Source organism: Lethenteron reissneri, chromosome 27 (genome assembly GCF_015708825.2).
Source record: "Lethenteron reissneri isolate LAM-NWPU_2019-01 chromosome 27, ASM1570882v1, whole genome shotgun sequence".
In the NCBI taxonomy this organism is placed as follows: Eukaryota; Metazoa; Chordata; class Hyperoartia; order Petromyzontiformes; family Petromyzontidae; genus Lethenteron; species Lethenteron reissneri.
The window spans coordinates 7,375,882-7,397,577 of record NC_083805.1 but is presented as its reverse complement, the minus strand read 5'-3'; positions in this window follow the sequence as shown (position 1 = coordinate 7,397,577).

Sequence of the window (21,696 nt, the reverse complement as noted above, 5' to 3'; positions counted from 1 at the left end):
TGGACATTTCAAATTAAAATTCCATGAGCTACACATCTATGTATTAATCAAGAGACGAGTGTGCGATGTTTGCGGTGATTAACTGAAGATTAATTTTCGCACATTGAAATATCATTCTTGTCGAGATTAATTTAATTTATGTTCATGGGGACAATGTTCCTACTTTGGTAGCTCAGCAAATTCTTCGTCATTATAGCCAATGGGATGTTTTAATTTTTCCCCTCTAAAGTTATATTATCTTCTAACTTTGTTAAGTTGCACATTACAGTACTTGTAGTATTTTGGGAGGGGAAAAAGAGGAGTGGGAATTCTTCGTCGCTCTGGAAATTTAACAGCATTTTTAATTTGAAAGGTACCGTCAGATACAAATTTCCCGAGAAAACATGAAAGCTCTCGAGCCACTACCAGCTAAAAATACTTCCAAGAAATGCCCCCCAAAAAAACAGCAATGAAGATGTATAAATAGGCCAACCTTACAAAGGAATGAAACAACGTTCAATTGAGGGCAAAGCACACTCCAAAAAAGGGAATATATAAGGATGAGGAATACATTTGGTATATGAGAACATAATGAGAGCATCCGATGCAGCTTATACAACCACCACACAGATATTGAACACCTAAATCTATTAAATTAGCACGGAGGAAGCAAACACGTAAATATTATAATTGAGAATAGGTTTTCCCCTTTTTTCTGGCAACAAAACAGGTGTTAAGATGTCAAAACACCAAACTGAAACCTTTTACAAGGAATCATGTCTGCATTAACCACAATACTTGTGGTCAGAATGCAAACAAAAAACATACTCTGATAATATATGCATTGTCTTTTGAACTGATTGGTCCACACGATTACTTGTAGAAGGTTTCAGTTTGGTGTTTTAACATCTTAACACCTGTTTTGTTGCCAGAAAAAAAGGGGCAACCCTATTCTCATATTTTAGTACTGGCAAAGGAGGTCCCATGATGTAGCTGCTCACCCCGAGCTCTCATTACTCTGATAGTGCATTGTCTTTGAAACGCCTTTTGGCGTCCTCTGGTCTAACACCGCTTGAGACTAAGCTCAAATGAAAGCTGTCTCTGGTGTGGACCAATCCGTTTCAAGGACAATGCATATATTATCAGAGTATGTTTTTTTTTGCATTCTGACCGCAAGCATTGTGGTTAATGCAGACATGATTCCGTGTAAAAGGTTTCAGTTTGGTGTTTTAACAACTTAACACCTGTTTTGTTGCCAGAAAAAAGGGGAAAACCTATTCTCATATTTTGGTACAGACAAAAGAGGTCCCATGATATTAGATATTAATTTGAGTTCTCACGGATTAACCACAAAAATGTCGGACGTATTTGCCCTTGCAAAATTTAACACAAAGTTGATTGGATGCAAATGAAACGACAATATTGCCAGAGGACAACGTTAATTCGAGGCAAACATAAGACAGCCAATATCAAACATGTAGTTCAATAAGTAAGATAATTGTGACTGAAAATATAACAGATTATATTAAACCCAGCCCCCTTAAATTTGTACTGTAGAAACAAGTCAACACATGTTGGTACAATATCAACACCAGTGCCAATTAATCAATTTGCACCCCAGACTCTTATCTTATACTTGGATGGTGACATCTAGAGCATAATAAGCTAGAGACAAAAACATAGGAGAGCATTACTCGTGTTTATTTTTTGTATTGACTTTTGTACAACCCCTGATTTTACTATTTAAGGGCCGAACCACATGTTGCGCTGTGCATTGTGACATACATGAAACCGTGATGTATGGACTGTGACATCCCTGCATCAATCAAAGAGAGTATGATAACGGAGCATTTTTGGAAAAACTGAATTCGATCATTAAAAGCACCGCACTAATGCGACTGCAGAAAGTTTTTAATCGGTAACATATATCATCCGCATGCCGATGAATTATGACCACGGATGTGACCAAGAAAATGGAACAAAAAGTGAGCAGCACGCAAAGTGGAGGTTACAGCACTTACAATCGTTACATCACAAGTCCCAAACGCTTACAAAACAAAGGGCATGCAATGATTATTCTGTTATTCATAGCACAGTAATGTTAACGCATCCATCCACGAATTTAAATGAAGGATACAATCATTCCTGGAACGTACACTACAAGGTAGTCCAGATGTCTTGTGGCCCACAATTAATTGACCCCAAATGTGTGCGTTTCCCTTTGAATATTCATTTCTGTTTAATATAAACCATACTTTAAAGATATTAAGTTATATATAATTATATGGGGGGTGCAAGACATCTGGACCACCCTGTACAATGGCATTCAAATTTTGTGTTTCAACAAGGTACAGCAGGGGGCATCAGTGTACAGCACAGTGGGAGTGATACAATCACACTGCAGTCCTACACAGTCTACCGTACTGTACTTACTGTCACCTTCCACTATTACGAGCTCCAATTACATCAAACCATCGCTAACAGCATCAGCAGCAGCTACGTTGGCCATAAACAGCATGAGGCAATTAAGAGAGGTGTCCAAATGTCAATTGGTCAGTCACAGGCCTCGCGACTACTGGTGTCAGTGGGCACTGAATAATAAGCACAATACAGTATCACACATTAAAGAAAATATGAGCCATCCTGCCTGTTACAAATGGTTCAATCGGCAAAAAGTAATTACTTTAGAGGTAGCTTCTTAAAGGCGTCTTAAAAGTGAAGGTGCCTTCATAATGGTCGTATCATGGCAATGATTGTGAAATTACCATTCATCGGGTTTATCCGTGTAACACAAATTCCACACTTAACCCATTTAAGTGATTTCATATCACTGCTTTGTTTCACAATTTTTGTTTTAATGATGCACTACCGCATTTATTTTAGTAAACATTGGGGTGTTTTTTTTTGTACGAGGGTCTAATGCCTTCATGACTTGCTATCACGCGTCCAGAGTGCACATTGAATGTAACCCTATTATTTATATTAAACATGACACCACCTGTGACAGCGCTGACTATAAGCCCTTTTATTAATCATTACACCCACACATTGCTACTCACTGAAGTCATGGCTCACTGCTTTGAACATGACTCATGCTGCCACATTGGCCGTTCAGCCTGCTTACGTTACGACCAATGGTTTATACTGGTAGGAACCTCCTGGTTACACCAGCCCATAAGGGGATTATTGTGTCCGTCCGTCGTGCAGAGAGGGGCTGGGTGGGGCTGGGTGGGGAGGGGCTGGGTGGGGAGGGGCTGGGTGGGGAGGATGGGGCTGGGTGGGGAGGGTGAAGAGGGGCTGGGTGGGGAGGGGAGGGTGAGGAGGGGCTGAGTGGGGAGGATGGGGCTGGGTGGGGGGTGGGAGGGGTGGGGCTGGGTGGGGAGGGGCTGGGTGGGGAGGATGGGGCTGGGTGGGGAGGGTGGGGAGGGGCTGGGTGGGGAGGGGCTGGGTTGGGAGGGGCTGGGTGGGGAGGATGGGGCTGGGTGGGGAGGGTGAGGAGGGGCTGGGTGGGGAGGGGAGGGTGAGGAGGGGCTGAGTGGGGAGGATGGGGCTGGGTGGGGGGTGGGAGGGGTGGGGCTGGGTGGGGAGGGGCTGGGTGGAGAGGATGGGGCTGGGTGGGGAGGGGCTGGGTGGGGAGGGGCTGGGTGGGGAGGATGGGGCTGGGTGGGGAGGATGGGGCTGGGTGGGGAGGGGTTGGTCACCCCGTGGTGCCCTTATAAAACTCAACGTTTAACCTACTCACGCCGGCTTGTGCCCGCCCTCACAGTCGGGCATATTTGTGGAATACACCACGCCGCCCTTGACCCTGGCCATTGACCGAGCAACCCAACGTTCCTACCAGCTCCCTCCGCAGGAATGTGTTCCAAGCAGATACCTTCACCATACCCTGGCACACAAGAGTCTTTCCATCTTTTAGCTGCAGCCTTTACCCATTAATTCAAACAATTTACACCAAGTTTTTAACCAACACTCTTATCCGTGACCGGAAACTCGGCGGCCCTATTCTTACAATTATCAGCGTTTTACCCCCAAAAAGTAGTTATTTATGAAATGGCATACTATTTATCTGCAATTTTTTTCAGACGAGGAGTTCAACAGCAAATTAATTTAATTCACCATTAGACACGCTTTCCTGATAAGTGGAGTAAAACAAAGAATAGTCCCACGGATACGGATAGTAGGATTCACAACATTGGTCCCCCATATCACCATGCGTTAGAAATTATTCCCTTATCCGTGGTATTATCACTGCTCTTGAGAGGACAAACGTGGAATTTTACTGGTTATAGCACAGCATAGAAAATACATCAGTCAATAAGCGTTAAGGTTGTGATACAAGGTGCGGGCTTAGATTTTGTGTGGCATTACTGGGTGAATTGAGACGTAAGGGTGGTTTGCCAGCCAAAGGAGAGAGCACGCTCCAGGTTACCCTACCGCAGACTTGGAGCAATTAAATCAGCGAACGCACAGGAGCCAGATGGATGTTGCATCGTGAGACCGTGAGAGATGGTGATAGCTTGACATCATCCAGCAATGGATAGGTCGTGGCTGCTGCTGATGATGATGATGCATTCTATATTGGGTGAACCCGGTGACTTGAGTTCTATTCCTGGCCACGGTTTAACATCAGTGACAGATACAGTATCTGAATTGGTTCTGGCTCCTTCCTCACCAACCCACACAGGCCAGCTTGGTGCAGTGTGGTCAAACAATTCACACAGTTGAAACGGAGTGAGGCCTTCATCCAGCAATGGATCCACGATTGGCTGTAAATCATTACTGTACTTTATTGTAGTTATATACACTGCACTACTGCGGTCTAGTGTGTGCTGCATTCAAAGAAGAACTGCAGCGTTACATACAGTCATCGATGAATGAGTTCGTAAAAAAATGAATCTATTATTGATTTAAAAAATAATCACCAGAGGGTAGAATCATAACTCCCAATATCTGGAGACATCCGTTTATAAAACCATATAAATCCAGATTGTGTAGCAGATAATATACCAAATGAGTTATTGTTATATACCATATTTTTATGTTATTCATCCTACATACTCAAAATATTGCATAAATTGAGCATTGGGAAAACAAATCTACCTGTTTTTTTATTATATGATATGCCACAAATGTTCGTTTCAAGCGACAGCAAACGTAACAAGATTTAAAACGTTCACAGTTACCATATAAGCTTAGTGATCTCTTCGCAGACAAAGGTATGAGATACCTAATGGATACGTTAATGTGCAGAGAGAATGACGGCTGGCTTCGTTGGTAAAGACCCAGCAAAGGAGGATTATAATGTCGCCCAGACAAAATATGTCACGACTTGCAATCTTCCATGTGATCGCCAAATACATCACGATGAACATTACGTCATACAGCATGTAGCCATATCCAACAGACATCTGTGGAAGGACCAATACCATTTCAACAGAATGGTGGTTATTACATTTTTTTTTAATGCAGGCATTAGAGACGAGGTAAAACAATTCACACGTAACCCCGAATCTAAATATCCCAAGTGATTCTTCATGACAAAAATTATAAGATATTGTAGGACCATGATGTCAACGCTTCCGTGCATTTTCCCTTCTTGTTCATACCATTGGCCCGGGCCATGTTGCCATAGCTCTATTTAGCGAAACAAAAACAGTCTGTCACCACCTACACACTGCTTTTAAGGTGTGTGCGCCCGAAGACACCATCCATCCAAAATCACAGGAATTATCACGTGAAGCAATACTTTATTGGCAGCAATACATGTCATGTGCATATTAAAATATGAATTAGGCATGCAGTACTATCGAATGATAAATACAGATAATATTGCTTGTTACATTTGTAATACTGTGCAATACGTTTATGCAATGAAACACATGAATTCACAGCTGGCTACCTAGAGAGATATTTTAATCAAATCGTTATAACCCAGTAAAGTACTAAGAATTACGGTGGTACAAAAACGCTGCATTGTGCACTTTCCTGATCCCATGTTGCTTACAACTCAATTACAATGTGTCGAGAATTGTACTGTCCTGAAAGCCAAACATCAAGTTATTCCATCACATATTGATTGTGCACTAATTAAAGTACATTTCATTGCCCGGATGGTTGGCGGCTGTTTAAATTTTAGAGTGGGTTTTAAAGCACCTTTTTTTATTTACGTTACAATGCTCAGAACTGCAGCATACGGCCAAAAAAAAATCGAAAGACGTTTAAATATGCCAGCAGCCTAATGGCACAAAATTGAGTATCCAAGGCTTCAAAATTCCCAGAGTGAAAGTTTTATGGCCAGTTCAACACTGCCACTCGACACAGAGAATTGCTATCAGTACCACTAGGGGGCCTGACCAATTGGTTCTGGGAGCTATGGAAAAACACGTGCTCGTTTAAATAACTACAGTACAGGGTGGTTCAGATGTCTTGTGACCCCCGTTCAATTACCGAAAATGTTACATTTTTAAAAGTAAGGTTTACTTATAACATGTACGAACATAAAAAGGAAGCAACATGTTAACCCAAAAAAACTCTATGATGAACATATTAGGAGTCAATAATGTGGTGTTCACAATACATCTGGACAACCCTATACTATAGAATATTTATGTATGCTTTACTGGCTCTACAATAGTCTGTGGTCTAGAGGTTGACACATCTTATTACACGATGGTTTGAACAAGAACTGTACATCTTTGAGTTGTTTTAAATTTGAGTAATTCCAGATTGGATTTAGAGTACTGTACTGTAAAAGCTTAACATGTGATGCTGGTGGTTTATATTTTTTGGATTGGTGTACATCAATTACTGCAGAACTCATCCGCGAACATTACCTACAACTACAGTACCACCAACTGTGGGACCAAAATAGTCGTCGAAAGCTATTATCTCCAGCCCTCTTATTCCTATTATCCACAATTATCCACAATTTTCACATCCTTACATTGCGGTGTCATCCACGCATTGTTTGCAGATAATTGGAGTCACACAACAAACGTATCCCATCATTTGAGGTTATTATCCCTAACAGTATTTAATTACAGATCGGGGGAAGAATGCACATTTTGCGATAATAGTAAAAAAAAAATCATAATTCTGAATCAGAGGAGTACATCAGTAAATTCACCCGCCTACTCCTCTGTGCACCCAAATGTCCACCATGGTGATCAGGGCAGCGTGTGTTGGATTTACTCTCCAACACATTTGGATTTATTCTCCAACACACCGGTGTGCTGTACCAGTAACGAATTGGCACGTTCTGTTTACGTGACAAACCTTACCAATTGGCTGTGTCGGGTGGTGGTGGGTTTAATGACACATTCATATATTTACGCGATCTAACCCCCCCCCAAAAAACCGTGTATTACGCAGGGCAGCGTGCTATCTTCTCATCGCGTGCGTGTCTAGCCGAGCAAAGAGACAACTGTGAAATAAAGAATCTGATTCTGTTTCATCAGCACTGATTCCTCCTGAGTCGCCCTGAGTCCTGAAGTCACCCGAGTCCAGCCGACTCAACTCAGGTGGCACTCGTCAATAATGTGCGACATCGCCTATTGCTGACCACATGCCATGTAGGGTGGGTTGTTGTTGGTGTTGCTGCTGTTACGTTGGCCCCAGGTGTTAAGAGAGATTGAGGCCACCTCAATTCCACCGATGGGTCCCAGGTGTTGCCACCCTGGTGGTCGACACGGAGGAGGTGTCTTGATGGAGGGAAGGGGGCCAGGGTGTACGCAATGCAAGATGCAGGCTGCACCGTTTCAGTCGCCACTGAAATGCCCCTTATAATTGGGATTTTTTTTTAAATACACGTATATGTATCTCAAGCATAGGTGTGGAAAATTCATTCCTCCTAGTCGCATTGTTTTGCGTGGATTAAGAGCCGTTCATGAGCAAATCCGTCCTATTATCTGCGGATAAATGTACAGAAAATTCCCCACCCGCGGGCTGAAGTGTGGTGATTTCACAGATGATAACCTCCCCCCAGCGTTTCATATGTTCGCCCTCCACTTCGGCGTTGCCAGGAGTACTATTATTGTCGGACAAACATCGTGTGATAACATAACACATTCCTGCGGAGGGAGCTGGTAGGAACGTCGGGTTGCTCGGTCAATGGCCAGGCTCAACAGCGGCGTGGTGTATTTCGCAAATATGGCCGACTGTGAGGGCGGGCACAAGCCGGCGTGAGTAGGTTAAACGTTGAGTTTTATAAGGGCACCACGGGGTGACCAGCCCCTCCCCACCCAGCCCCACCCCTCCTACCCCCCACCCAGCCCCACCCAGCCCCTCCCCACCCTCCACCCAGCCCCACCCTCCCCACCCAGCCCCTCCTCACCCTCCCCACCCAGCCCCACCCACCCCACCCAGCCCTCACCCAGACTCTCCCCACCCAGCCCCTCCTCACCCTCCCCTCCCAGCCCCACCAAGCCCCTCCCCACCCAGCCCCTCCCTCCCCACCCAGCCCCTCCCTCCCCACCCAGCCCCTCCCTGCACGACGGACACAATAATCCCCTGTGGGCTGGTGTAACCAGGAGGTTCCTACCAGTATAACACTATATTGCACGAATGCCCTTGTGCCAGAAACTAAGGCCCCCTCGCTGACACCACCTTCTTTTGTGGGTGGGTGGTTGACGATGATGTATGGCTTGAGAATGTTTGCCGGTTGCAAATGCGAGTCCCACGACGTGATAGTGTAAGTTCTGTAACGACGAGCCGAGGAAGTGTTGTGAAGTTCTTCTTTCCCGTCCCACTGGACAGCTTATATCAATCGCATATTGACACGATCTGTAAAGGGCAGTTCTGCAGCGGTTACAGTCGCCATAAATAAGTACAGTACAGGAATTTAACAGCATACTCTAAATCTGGCTTCCAACCAAGGGCAGACGTAGCCAACCCTAATGGTGTAAGCAATAGGCTGGCGATGTTTAAACCCGTCTAACTACACACCGACTTTTTTTTAAAGATAATAGTATAACTTTGTAACATGTTTTAAGTTAATACAAAATTTCGCTGTCAAAAACTGGATATGCGGTGAAATGGTTTAAAATCGACAGCGTTACTGCTTCAATAGTTAGGGTTATGAAGTAAGAAAACTTTATATTACAGTACTGTAGAAGGGGATAGGTAATTTTGTACAGGGTGGCCCATATGTCTTGTGCCCCCCCCCCCCCTCTCATTTAATTATCTAAAACCTAAGACTTTTTGTTAAAAGGTCTATTTAAAACAGAAATTAATATCTTCTTGGTTCTTTCGGTAAAGTCACGTAGAAGGGAAATAATAAAGTAATAAAAATAAAACATAATAAAAGATTTTTTTATTATTTTATTATTTCCCTTCTACGTGACTTTACCGAAAGAACCAAGAAGATGAATCCCTGCAGTCACAAAAGCTTTAAATAGAAATTAATATGATAATTACAAATGTATTTGGGGGTTAATTAATTAGCGGGGGTGTAACAATACATCTGGACTACCCTGTACATTCAATAATTTACACACCACAAAGGTTAAACGAAGTTTTCACTTGTGAAATGATGAAAGTAAAATGGTGCCTCTTTACAGACAAAGATAAACAGGTCAGACCAGTATTGGCCTTTAGCAGCAGCACTTTGGCCTGGCACAACTGTAAAGGCGTGGTGGGCTGAACTTAAAGAGTTCATTGCGTTGCACTGTACAGGTATCTTGGTTTGCAGGTTCACTTACCAACACGAGGAATATGATGGCGTTACGTATTTGACAAAGCTTAGGGGTTCGTGGCATTACACTGGGTGAGGGGGGAGGCACGTCGTGATGCTATAACAAAGCGTGCGTGACTTTTAATGGTGGAAGCCAGTGAATGTGTTAGATTGGTTTAAGAAGTTTAAATGTTTCTCTGCTGTTGAACAATTTTCCCCATCATATTGTTTATACAGGGTGGTCCAGATGTCTCGGGACCTCCAAATAATTGACCCGGAATATTTGTTTTCCCTTTCCACATTAATTTCTGTTTTAAATCAACCTTATCTAAAAATATTTTGAGTTTTAAATGGGGGTCACAAGACATCTGGGCCACCCTGTACATTAGCTTTAAAAGTTTAAATGTGTCTCTGGTGTCGAACCAGTTCCCTCCCCCCCCATCATATTGAGTACACAATGGTCAGGCAGGTAAAGAACTTACGAAGGAATGTTGCCACTGACATCCGTAGTCACAATTGTTGGTCCAGTACTTAGGGACTATTTTAAAGATCTCTATCCATATATCAAATTGCATTTGGATGTACAGTGATAACATTCAAACGTGTTAAGATGTTATTGCCGCTAAAGTTTTTGCCACTTGGAGGTGGTATCAGTTTCTTCTAGCGCCAATGGACCAAACCTTTGCATAATGCAGTCAAATATCACAAAACTGTTTTCGTTGACTGTAAAATTACAATATTCGCAACAGCCTGTTTTGTACTTAAAACTACAATATTGTAAGTCTACAGTGTTTTACACCAACGGGCCTCAATAACTTAAGGGCATGGTAGTTTCCTGCCAAAAACATCGATAAACTTCACAGCACTGGTTGAACAAGCCTGACTGCTGATGTGACCCATAAGGCTGAACAGTCCAGAGTTCGCCAGCTTCAATGACACCTGTTCTGGCACATTGGCCCGGAAGGCCGATAAGTTGATGTACTAGAAACAGGTAAAACATATATTGGAAGAAAATATGGGTTCTCGTTTTTATTACCCTCAATACTGTACAATGTTTTAACAGTGATATGTATGCTGTTTGGCTTTTTCGTTAAAGTCACGTAGGTATAAAATATAATACTGGTAGGAACCTCCTGGTTACACCAGCCCACAGGGGATTATTGTGTCTGTCCGTCCGTTGTGCATCCAAACATGGGAGGGGTGGGGCTGGGTGGAGAGGGGTGGGTGGGGAGGGGCTGGGTGGGGAGGGGAGGGGCTGGGTGGGGAGGGTGGGGCTGGGTGGGGAGGGGCTGGTCACCCCGTGGTGCCCTTATAAAACTCAACGTTTAACCTACTCACGCCGGCTTGTGCCCGCCCTCACAGTCGGGCATATTTGCGGAATACACCACGCCGCCGTTGACCTTGGCCATTGACTGAGCAACCCAACGTTCCTACCAGCTCCCTCCGCAGGAATGTGTTAAATCACGACGTTTCGGGCGCAACACAAGCGTCCGTCATTGTGTTGCGCCCGAAACGTCGTGATTTATTTTATTTTATACCTACGTAACTTTACCGCAAGAACCAACGCGTATGGATTCCTGCAGTCACGAAAACTTCAAATCTAGAGTGTTATTCATGGTTTACACTGACGTGCCCCAAAATGTAAACGTATGGCTCCTTCTTATAACATTGCTTTAATAAGCCACACGTTGCTGATGAGACCCAAAAGACTAAAACCAATTAAGCGTTTGCCCGTTGAACGGTCCTGTAATATACAATACTGTAGTATAGAACAATCGGAATGCATTCCTTTTGCAAACCATACCAGTCAGTTCTATACTTTAGTTGGTAGAATACGCAGGTATCTCTATCATTTTTGATCTTCCATCAACATTGCAGTATATACTGGACAGTGCAATGACAAGACGGGCTTGGCAAAACATCTGTTGATGCAACTTTTTGGAACATGTGACCAAAAAACAATATGGATCAGAGGGAGGGGGATATTCAAGTTAAAGACATAATTACAACAGTTAACAAAAGTGAACTTGGGCAGGATACATTGCTAGAAAGGATGATGGCCAATGGTCCCTAATAATGATGGAGGTGTTAGGGGCCGTCCATAAATGACGTCACGCACCTGGGGGGGGGGGTCAGACATTTGTGACGATGTGTGACAAGGGGGGGGGGGGGGTTGAGAAATGTGACGTCACATCAAAATGCGCAACTTTAAATAAATATAGACAACACGTTCTACTTAATTAAATAGACTTTTAAATAAATATTTTCTCCTACAACATCAGAGTGCAGCTACACATTGAATACGCACTAAATGACAATAGTTTAAAGCGATTTGAAGCATGTTTTATATTTTTGGGGGGGAGGGGGGGGGCAGAGCTTTGTGACGTCATATTTGAGGGGGAGGGGGTCTGATTTTTTGTGACGCCGTGTGACGATGGGGGGGGGGGGGTCAAAAATCGTCCAAAATCGCGTGACGTCATTTATGGACGGCCCCTTAGCCAAGGAATGGAACGCGTCTAAAAGGACCGAGGAGGTGGAGTGATTAAATCATAAATCAACCCGCGCGTGCAGGTGTCGGGTGAATGATTCAATCGCAGGATGGTGAGAGAAGGGCAGCAGTTTGGGAACGCATTCATCCAGCAGTGGATTGGCCATGGTTAATGATGGTAACATATTTTATTATTTCCATTCTACGTGACTTTACCGAAAGAACCAAGAATATGAATCCCTGCAGTCACGAAAGCTTTAAATCGAAATTTAAATTGTGCATTATTATCCTGAAATGCTAAATTAATACATGACAGCAAATCTATTCACTTTAAGGTCAAATTTTTTTTTATAGATACACGTGATTGTTTTCTCTGTTTAAATTTTAATGTATGGGCACAAGTTAAAAAAATACAATTGGGAAGGAAGATTAAGGCATAGATTAACCAGTTCCTCCCAAAATGACAAGGAAACGCATGTTGTTTGGAATATGTTAAACGAATTACAGAATATTGTTTTTCAAAGTAAAGGTTTAAAGAATGTAGTTTGATTTGGGAAATTCCCATTAAATGAACACATTTCACGAAAGCTAAGTACGTGTATAGATTGATTTGGAAAATTCTCATAAAATGAACAAACAATTCACCAAAGCTATGCTTCCATATTCGTTGGTATTTCTTCGGTCCCTGACATAGGGATTTGAGGCATGTTTACCTTATCTGCTTGCTAAAAGGTTTAGCACATTCCAATGACCTATCCTTGATGTGGCATTACCATTCATGCCACAACTTCCTTTCATTTTAAGGAAAGCTAATTGTATTCTTTGGGTCTTTCGGTAAAATCACATAGATAGGTTCAAAAGAAATACCAAAAAAGAATAGATATTTTTTGTTATTTTCAAAGAAAATTTTCAAAGAAAATAACAAAAAAGAACAAAAAATCATAAATAATAATTATTTCTTGTTATTTTCTTTGAACCTATCTACGTGACTTTACCGAAAGACCCAACGAACATGAATTCCTACAGTCACGAAAGCTTTAAGTAAAGGAAGCTAATTGTTTATGATGTCATGCCACCATGGCCGTGATTCTAATTAGGTGACGAATACAAGGTCTGGGTGTGGTTGTCTTTTTTTTGTCTTTGTCAAAGAGTAGTATGAGCGGTTCAGCACTCACGAGTTATGTCAATTAATGATTGAATCATAGACCGAGTTTGCCTCAGTTGTAGTTTTACAAACATAATATACATACATAAAATTGCTGTAATAGATACAGTATTACCTGATCTTGTACCTCAAGGTACAGGTGTCCGACTAATTTCTAATACATATCACAGACCATTTGTAATCAAAATATCAGACCATATATTCAGCTATTATTCCTAGATCATAAACAAAACGACAGTATTCGTTTTCACATCAGAGCTTGCGCATGATCTCGTGGCCCATCTTTTCACTCATACAACACTGCATCTTATTTTAAAGATTATAAGATGCACTCCTCCTGTCCTGCACTGTACTGTTTGCAAACGTTTGGAGGAGGGCATGTCTTATAATCTGGTCGATGTGTGCGTGTGAGAGACCAGATTCGTAAAATTTGGGGGGGGGGGGGGGCAGAAACTTGGGGTCCACCTTTTTCCAGAACATCTTGTAATTTTGAGAGTACGGTCCAATATACATTTACCTCCTGATTAGAAAACAAGCAAAATGAACAAACAGGATAGCCAATTTTTTCAGTTTGTGAACAGATCACTGTGCAGTGATTTAATTATGATTTTGGGACAAAATGTTCATATGTACGGAGCAGACACGTTCCTGAACTGTTACCTACAGAGTGAAATTCCGTATATCGAACTCGATTTTCCCATTGATTTCAATTATAGTATATGATTGGATGTACATTCCTACAGAACAAAAAATCGCCCCCAAGATGTAATATCATACTTAAAAATGCAGCAAACATTTTTAAGCATCTATTTAATAAAATAAATCTATAGTTGTACGATAAAATATTCATAATTCTCAAAATAAGTCGCTAAATAAATAATACTGTAGGGTGATTATAATTTAGAAATCAAAAATTGGAATGGGGTACATCAAATTCGTTCCATAATTTATAAGTTACGTAACAGTACATTTCCGTACATTGCGTATTTGCGTTGCTGTATAACAAAGGATGACTGACTACGTGGTGGGCGAAATGTCTTGTGACCCCCATTTAATTCTGTAAAACTTATAATTTTTAAAGTAAGGTTTATTGAAACAAAATTAACACGCAAAGGGGTCAAATATGTGAGGGGTCAATTAATTGGAGGTCACAAGACACCCTGTAGTTGATCGGCAGGTCACGTGTGGTGGGGTAGAGTATGGATACACTCACCTCTTCCAGCACCTCTGGTCAGCGTGGAAGAGTTCGACCAAGTCGCTTTGACTGTTCACTCACGTGGTGTGAGCAAGCAAACGAGGTCAAATGTACCACGCACTGACTTACGCTGCCGTGTCGTTTGCATATCAGCGCATGTCCATCAGTGCATTCATAACTAAAATTCCTGACTTTCGGAAACGGTAATGGTTATAGTGCAGAAAGTGCATACGGGCTAACTGGTTATCGTCTAACAAACCTACTTCAATAACAAAAAAAACCATCAAGAAAATATTGTCATGTTCTGCTTTACCAAATCGTAAAACTACGATTGCTACAATACTGTCGTGGAATTTGCAAACATACAAATTACTATCATGCTTTAATAACTTTGATGTCCAATTTTTAAAAGTACTTTGAGTTTATTTGTGTAATTTCGGAAATGTGTCTAAGTTCAAGAAAGTATTTTTGTATCACCTGATCATGACTTTAGTAACACGAGTCATGTCAAAAGCTGAATATTAAGTATCAAATATCGTACAATGTCTGTGGTCAATGTATGGAAATGAAAATGAAATGATAAACCTTTCAGGGAAATCTACCATAAAATATGATTTCAAAAGTGCTTCTGGCTATTATAGCTCGTAACAGTGCAAAAGCTTTTGGGTCGCTGGATTTCCATTGACAACGAAAGCGCTTGCGTGTTGAGTATTCAACGAGAAAAAGCGTAAAATACACATTCACCTCTACCACAAATACCACTTAGAGGGCTGTTTTGATGTCATTTTGCGATTTCTATCATGTCTTTCCAGCGACTCATCGCCATCAGCTTGCCAGATCTTTTACACCGTACAGTCATACACCATAACCTCCTTACACCCGGGGAAGACGGATGCCACCACACCCTACCTAAGAGCGTAATTTCTGACTCACCCAGTCGTTTGGCTGCTGGGGTATTAAAGGGCGTGTGCTTCAATTATGAGGCCACAGTGTTGAACACTCACACTGCGTGGCATTTTTTTGACTACTCCCATTTGCAAAGCAGTTTCACCGCAGGACGGGACGTTAATTTATTGAGTAACATTGTTGAAACATTAACGAAATACCACTTTATAGACACTGACAGTGGTGCATGTTTTACGTGACTAGAAGGTAAACAATAACAAAGTGCAGCCCTGTGGTTGAGTAGAAGATCCTCCACTAATAGAGGGACGTGTAGTCTATACAGCCCCTCTAGACGGTATTTTAGCCTACTCTTCCACGCTGTTGAACACCTTGGACGATGTGAGAGTATAGACACGTTACTCCGACGCACGCACATGTGATGGTACCCATTTTCTGCAAGGCGGTCAGAGGCAAGGGGGAAACTTGCCTCGTCGTTTGAGCTGCCGGGTCGGAAAATCGAACTGCGACATGTACTGAAAGTCCTGTGCGCTAAACATGACACCGCGACAACATAGATGTATATAAAACAGGAGTAGCAATGATGTATTGGATATTGCACTGCGGTATGTACCCTGAAGGTACTGAATTTCTATACTACTACTATATAACTATATATTTTTTTACCAGGTAAGGCCAACTGAACAATAAAGCTATTTTTCAGAAAAGACCTGGCCACAAATGATCGCTCAACGAAGCGGCGTATCAAATACTCTTAAGTGTGGATGGAAAATCCGGAGGGCCTGGAGAAAGATCCACGCGACCATGGGGAGAAGATGCTAACTCCAAATATACAGACGTCAGGGGTCGGGATTGAACCCACGAAATCCTTGCACACCAGGCTAGGGAATGAACATAATTGTCACCGGGGGCCACCTGGCCACGGCTATCATCAACAGGCAAGTGATAGAGATCTGATCCACCATCACCAACCCAACTTGGCATGGGGAGGAGTCCTTCATCCAGCATTGGTTAGCCAAAGGGCTGAAAATTATACATTTCCAGCACTCCTGTCTTATTTTTTGTAAGTAACCATATGGAACTCAAGATGGTTAAACGCAGGACTGTAATGTACCAAAGTTTATGCTAAGTCTGCGTAGTCAGATCGCCTAGCTCGCAATCAGATGGTTGCGAGTTCAAATGCCGGTTGAGGGTTTCAATTAATCCCTTCGACTCTTTGGGCTCCGTCGAGTACCATTCAAATGGTTCCAATTTCATGGACGTTGAGCAGTGATTGCCCTTTGGATAAAATCGGCTCTGCTGCTGAAATGTGAAATTTCCACCACTGGCTCCAGGGGTGTTAAGAGATGAACACCACACCATAAATCCCTTTCGCTCCCTAACCGCTAAAGACCCTCCTCAAAAGTGTATCATTTATTAATTGCAGCACAACTCCTCTGGTTTTCAGCCGTACTACCCATGACTCCCGAGGGATGTAAGGTCCACGGAACTATTATCTGAGCACCAATCTTCCAATTATTTGGGATTGTTTGCAAATAAATGTAAATCTGCAAATAACATCGCAGATAAATAGGATCCATGATGTATCACTACGCATAGGAGTTCTACTGTTGTGGGGTTTTACCTGCCTTTTTATCAGGACAATAAATTAAAAACACCTACAAAAATTCTGCTATTATATCCCATGGAATATAAATGATCTCTGAATACACATTCAAAGAGCTAATTGAGAGTAAATCTATTCCGTCATGTGTAGTTTTACTTGGAGGTTTTCGTGTCTAGCTGGTTCGTTGGGTAAAGATCCTCCTCCGACACTTGCAATAAACATTACACATCTCTCTGAATCACCTGTCATGTGTATTTAAGCTCAATTAAACCCATTGAGAGCTTAAATGGCTGAACTCATCTGTACGGATTAAGTGATTGGAACAACAAATGGGAGTCATTTCAATGAATGGAGAGAATGCTTTCCATTTCAGCTTTCGTTAAGGCACATGCGAGATTACAGTGAAGAAAAAAAACCCCTCAGGGTAATTAACTGACTGTAAAATAGAAAACTGCATTTTAACCATGCTTGCTATGTAAAATTTAACAAGGCGTCAATTGCATATAATTGCTGGAAATAAATTAGGCGTTTGTGTTTACTGTCATTAAGTGTTACACTACTGTATAAACATGCTGTATAGTAGATATTGCCTATTATAAATCAAGTAGCTTCAGAGAATACACGCTTAATGAGAAATTAACATGGCAATACAATTTATCGCTGATGAACGTGTTCAAATGCCACTACACTAATTGACACGCTACATCAATTACACTCGTTGTTATGTTCTCTGTGGCACGTAATTCATTACACGAGAAAGGCGTTTCTCAAAAGGTGGCCTCGTGACCTCATGGGGATCATGAAGGAAAAATGGGGGTTTGGGTGGGAGGCAGTCTCCGTTTGTCTATCAACTTCTTTTCTGCTGGTCCTCCGGTCTTTCCCTCCACATTTAGAAACATGCGTTTTAGAGTGTTTCGATTAGTTTTGCTGCTATAAATGTCCAAATGATAAGCCACTTTGTTGAGCTATCATTAGTGGCCAGGTCGCTTTTGAAAAAGAAATTCATACCGCAGTGGGCTTTGTATGGTAGGATGGGGATGTTTGGTTTCATTTGTATGTGTTTGGGTGATTTGTTTTAATTTATTGTGCTTTGCACGATTATCGTGTTTTTCTATTGTTTGTTGTTCTAACGTTCTTACCCGCCCCTACTGGACATCTGTGAAGAAACGCTTTATAGCTCATCGGATTCCTCCAGTATAAATATTATGATTCTGATGTACTACAGTACATTGTGTAGATTGCGGTGGTATATCAGTGGCGTAGTAAGCTCAGGGGGGTGCGGCAATCGGTAAGATGGGCCCCCAATATTTGATTTGTCTCGTAAGGGTCGCACCTTGGCTATTATATATCGCGGCTCCTCTTGCCTAATCACATCAATGCGCTCACGGTCTCGAACATTTAACGCTGTTGGGGCGCTCCGTCTTCGCAAAATGTAGCCACTCCAGCCACGGAGTACCTCTTTGCAATGTAATTGACGCATATCCAACGAAATAAATATCGCAGAAACCGAATGTTCTTTTGCCAAAGTGACTGTCATTCAAAGCAAATTATGTTTCGTTACGTTAAATCATGTTTAGAAACGTTTAGAAATCTATAACTTGACGTACTACATATCTAGTTACATAAGTGTTACACTAACATATACAGTAGCTAATTAATGTAAAACAAGAATACCCTTGCACAACATTGTTTTTTCTCTAAAATAAACAATAGGGCTATCCTTTAGGAATTCATGATTTAGAATTATTACACCATAGCTCCTACAAACGCTTTCAATGGAAACGCTCGTCTCGAACATGTAACTTTAACATGTCCTATGCTTGCTTTGGATCAACATAACTATCTTTGAAAATAAAGAATTAATTATATTGTTAACTCTTCGCAAAGGCGACTCCGAAGTTACGGCTCCATTCTTCTTGCTTTTGCGTTGGCAAACTTGGAGATGCCATTCCCCAAATTGACGGCCTCAACTTTGTTTCCCTCTTGGTGATTGTCAAGATGGGGGGCCCAACTCGTAGCTTTGGCCACCAGTTGGGTGGGGGGGGGGGTAAGGCACCTCATGCCCTCACGCTCGTTACACTACTTGGGTGGTTTTCGTGCTGGTGGTGAAGGTGATTGCGATGTGCTGCTGATGGTAGTGGTGGAGTTTCTGGTGAGGCTGAACGATGCCCGAGTGCGGTCAAGGAATGGCTCCCAATTGGTTAACCATGTTATGTATGCCAATGATCTGGTAATTACTGCTCACTCAAGAGGATTTGGAGGCACTGCTGGTGAACCTGCAGCGTGCCACTAAGAGGCAGGGCCTTACCATCAGCCCCATGAAAACTAAGCACCTGCCTAGGTATTTGTACCATCAGACACTCCAACTCCCACAAATCCCAATTGGTGATAAAACAGTTGTGGAGAGAGTGGAGAGTTTCCCGTACCTGGGCAGTGTGCTCATGACTGGCTCCGATTTGACAGCAAAGATCTCACTTCGGTTGCGTAATGCTGTGTGGAAGCTACCTGGTCTGTCGCTCCACACGAAGCTTCGGATCTTCTCGGCCAGTCATGCCTTCCCTTCTCTATGCTTGCGAAACGTGGACCCCGTAATTGAACATCTTCGTCAGTTATAAACATTGAGGCTGGCTTGTTTATGATCCATCCAGGGTTCAACCAGGCTGAATTGTGTGAGGAGCTCACAAATCCTTTAAATATCTGGAAAAAGTCCCATCGGTGAGCTTCTCCAGCAGGCAAGGCTGCGTTGGCTGGGTCATGTAGCCCGCATGCCCAGCCACCGCATGCCTAAACAGCTTTTGTTCGGCCGGATAGAGGGGGCTAAACGGGCACGGCACGGGCTAGAGAAGAGATGGAGTGATGTGGTACAGGAGGACGTGGACCTGAGTGGACTTGCTGATGAGTGGTACCAGCGGTGTCAAGATCGGCCGCTGTGGAGGAGGCTCGTGAAGGACGCTGCTGGGCAGTGGGAGGCAGTCGCCCTCAAACAACGGTGGGCAGAGGAGCGACGCTCACAACAACGAGCAGAGCACCAGGCGGCTATAACACAGCAAGTTGGCACAGTAGTGGGCACAGGTGGTGCATCAGCCAGTCATCTCAGTCAGTCGACCCGTGGCACCTGGGTCTACCCCATGACCTCCTGCCAGAGGGCGTTCAACACTTCACGTGGCCTCAACGTGCACATAGCCTGGCACAAGCGTCGTGGTGACATCACTGGCACTTAATGGCGAATGGCAGTTGTTGTTGAGTTCCTGGTGGTGGTGCGGAAGATGGTGGCAATGTAGATGTTGCAATGCAGGTAGCAGGTGCGATGATGGTTGGAGGTTGATATTATGGTGGTGTTACAAATGTTGGTTGTGGTGACATTCATGGTGGCAGTTTTGCAGGTGGGCGATGAAATGTTAGAAGTAGCCGTAGGCCCATCTCGTGCAGGAAGTGGGGCAAAAGGATTTTGGGGGTCACCACCCTCGTCTAAAAGTTGGGGGGCTATCTACCCACCTCCCTCCTATTCCGTTCCAACGCCCCTGGCATGTATTTCCATTGCCCCACAACACAGGACGGCTTAACTGCTACGCCCTCCTGTGACACACCCTAAAAGGAGAAAAAGCTCCAGATGACTTATGGCTGGGAATGTCAATCAGGCAGGTTGGAGCACGAAGAGAGCTCCAGGCTTTGCTCCAGCAGGCTGCACGAAGGGTGAATGCAGTGCATTGACAGAACAGGAGCAGACAAATTGGGCTTGTGGTGTAGGAGGGGCAAGGTGTGTCGTTCACAGGTATGTTCGGCTCTGCCTTCTCTTGTTCACTGTGAAGCCAGGAAAATGCACGTGCAAATCCAAGTCACCGGTAAAACAGAGCACATCGAACACGACACATTAGAATCCAAATGAGTCATGTTTTACACGAGTTAAAATACTCAATTTTCAATACAATTTAGAAAGTCGATACTGTATGCCAAGGCTTGTTGTGGAAACGCTGACAAAATGATCATTGAAATCATGGTCGAGGCTTAAAATGTTATTTTTTAAGTTTAACATTTCTTGATTTCCAAGGATTTAACTATAACCCATACACATTATACTGCAGACAAATGTAATTCAGATGCTTTGTGCATATAACCCAAAAAAACTGGAAATCATCCAGTGTGGCCTGCTTATGGCAAAACCTACTTTAATAAATTCAACTTCATTTTCAGAACTTTTACCTTGAAGAAGTTGTCACGATAGTCGTAATAAGTGCAAGTTCCCACAAAAACAAATTCTGGTCACCTTTGCAGCCAACAATGTTTCCATTCACACTTTATATCTGGTAAAATTATTAGCATTAAATACAAAAACAGCATTCAGTTGCTAATTTCCCAAATAGAATAGGCTTACGTGTAATACGTATTACTGCTGTGCATTATAACTTGACCACAAAACGCACATGACCTGAAAAAGCTAAGGTTTTAAGTTACCTGAATTTTTACTCAAGAAGGTTAAATCAGTCTGCCTAATAAACCTAATTAGTTTTCAACGAAAAACAGCATGTCTGCTACAATGAAACGTACACCATGTAATTTGGTAATACAGCTTGTTTGCTTTGTAATTAGCAAGACTTGAAGCAGCTCGCCACTTATAAGACAGTATATATTGCAGCAACACAGATGTTTAAAAATGTAGTTTGTGCATATTGAAATAACTGGCATTTTACAA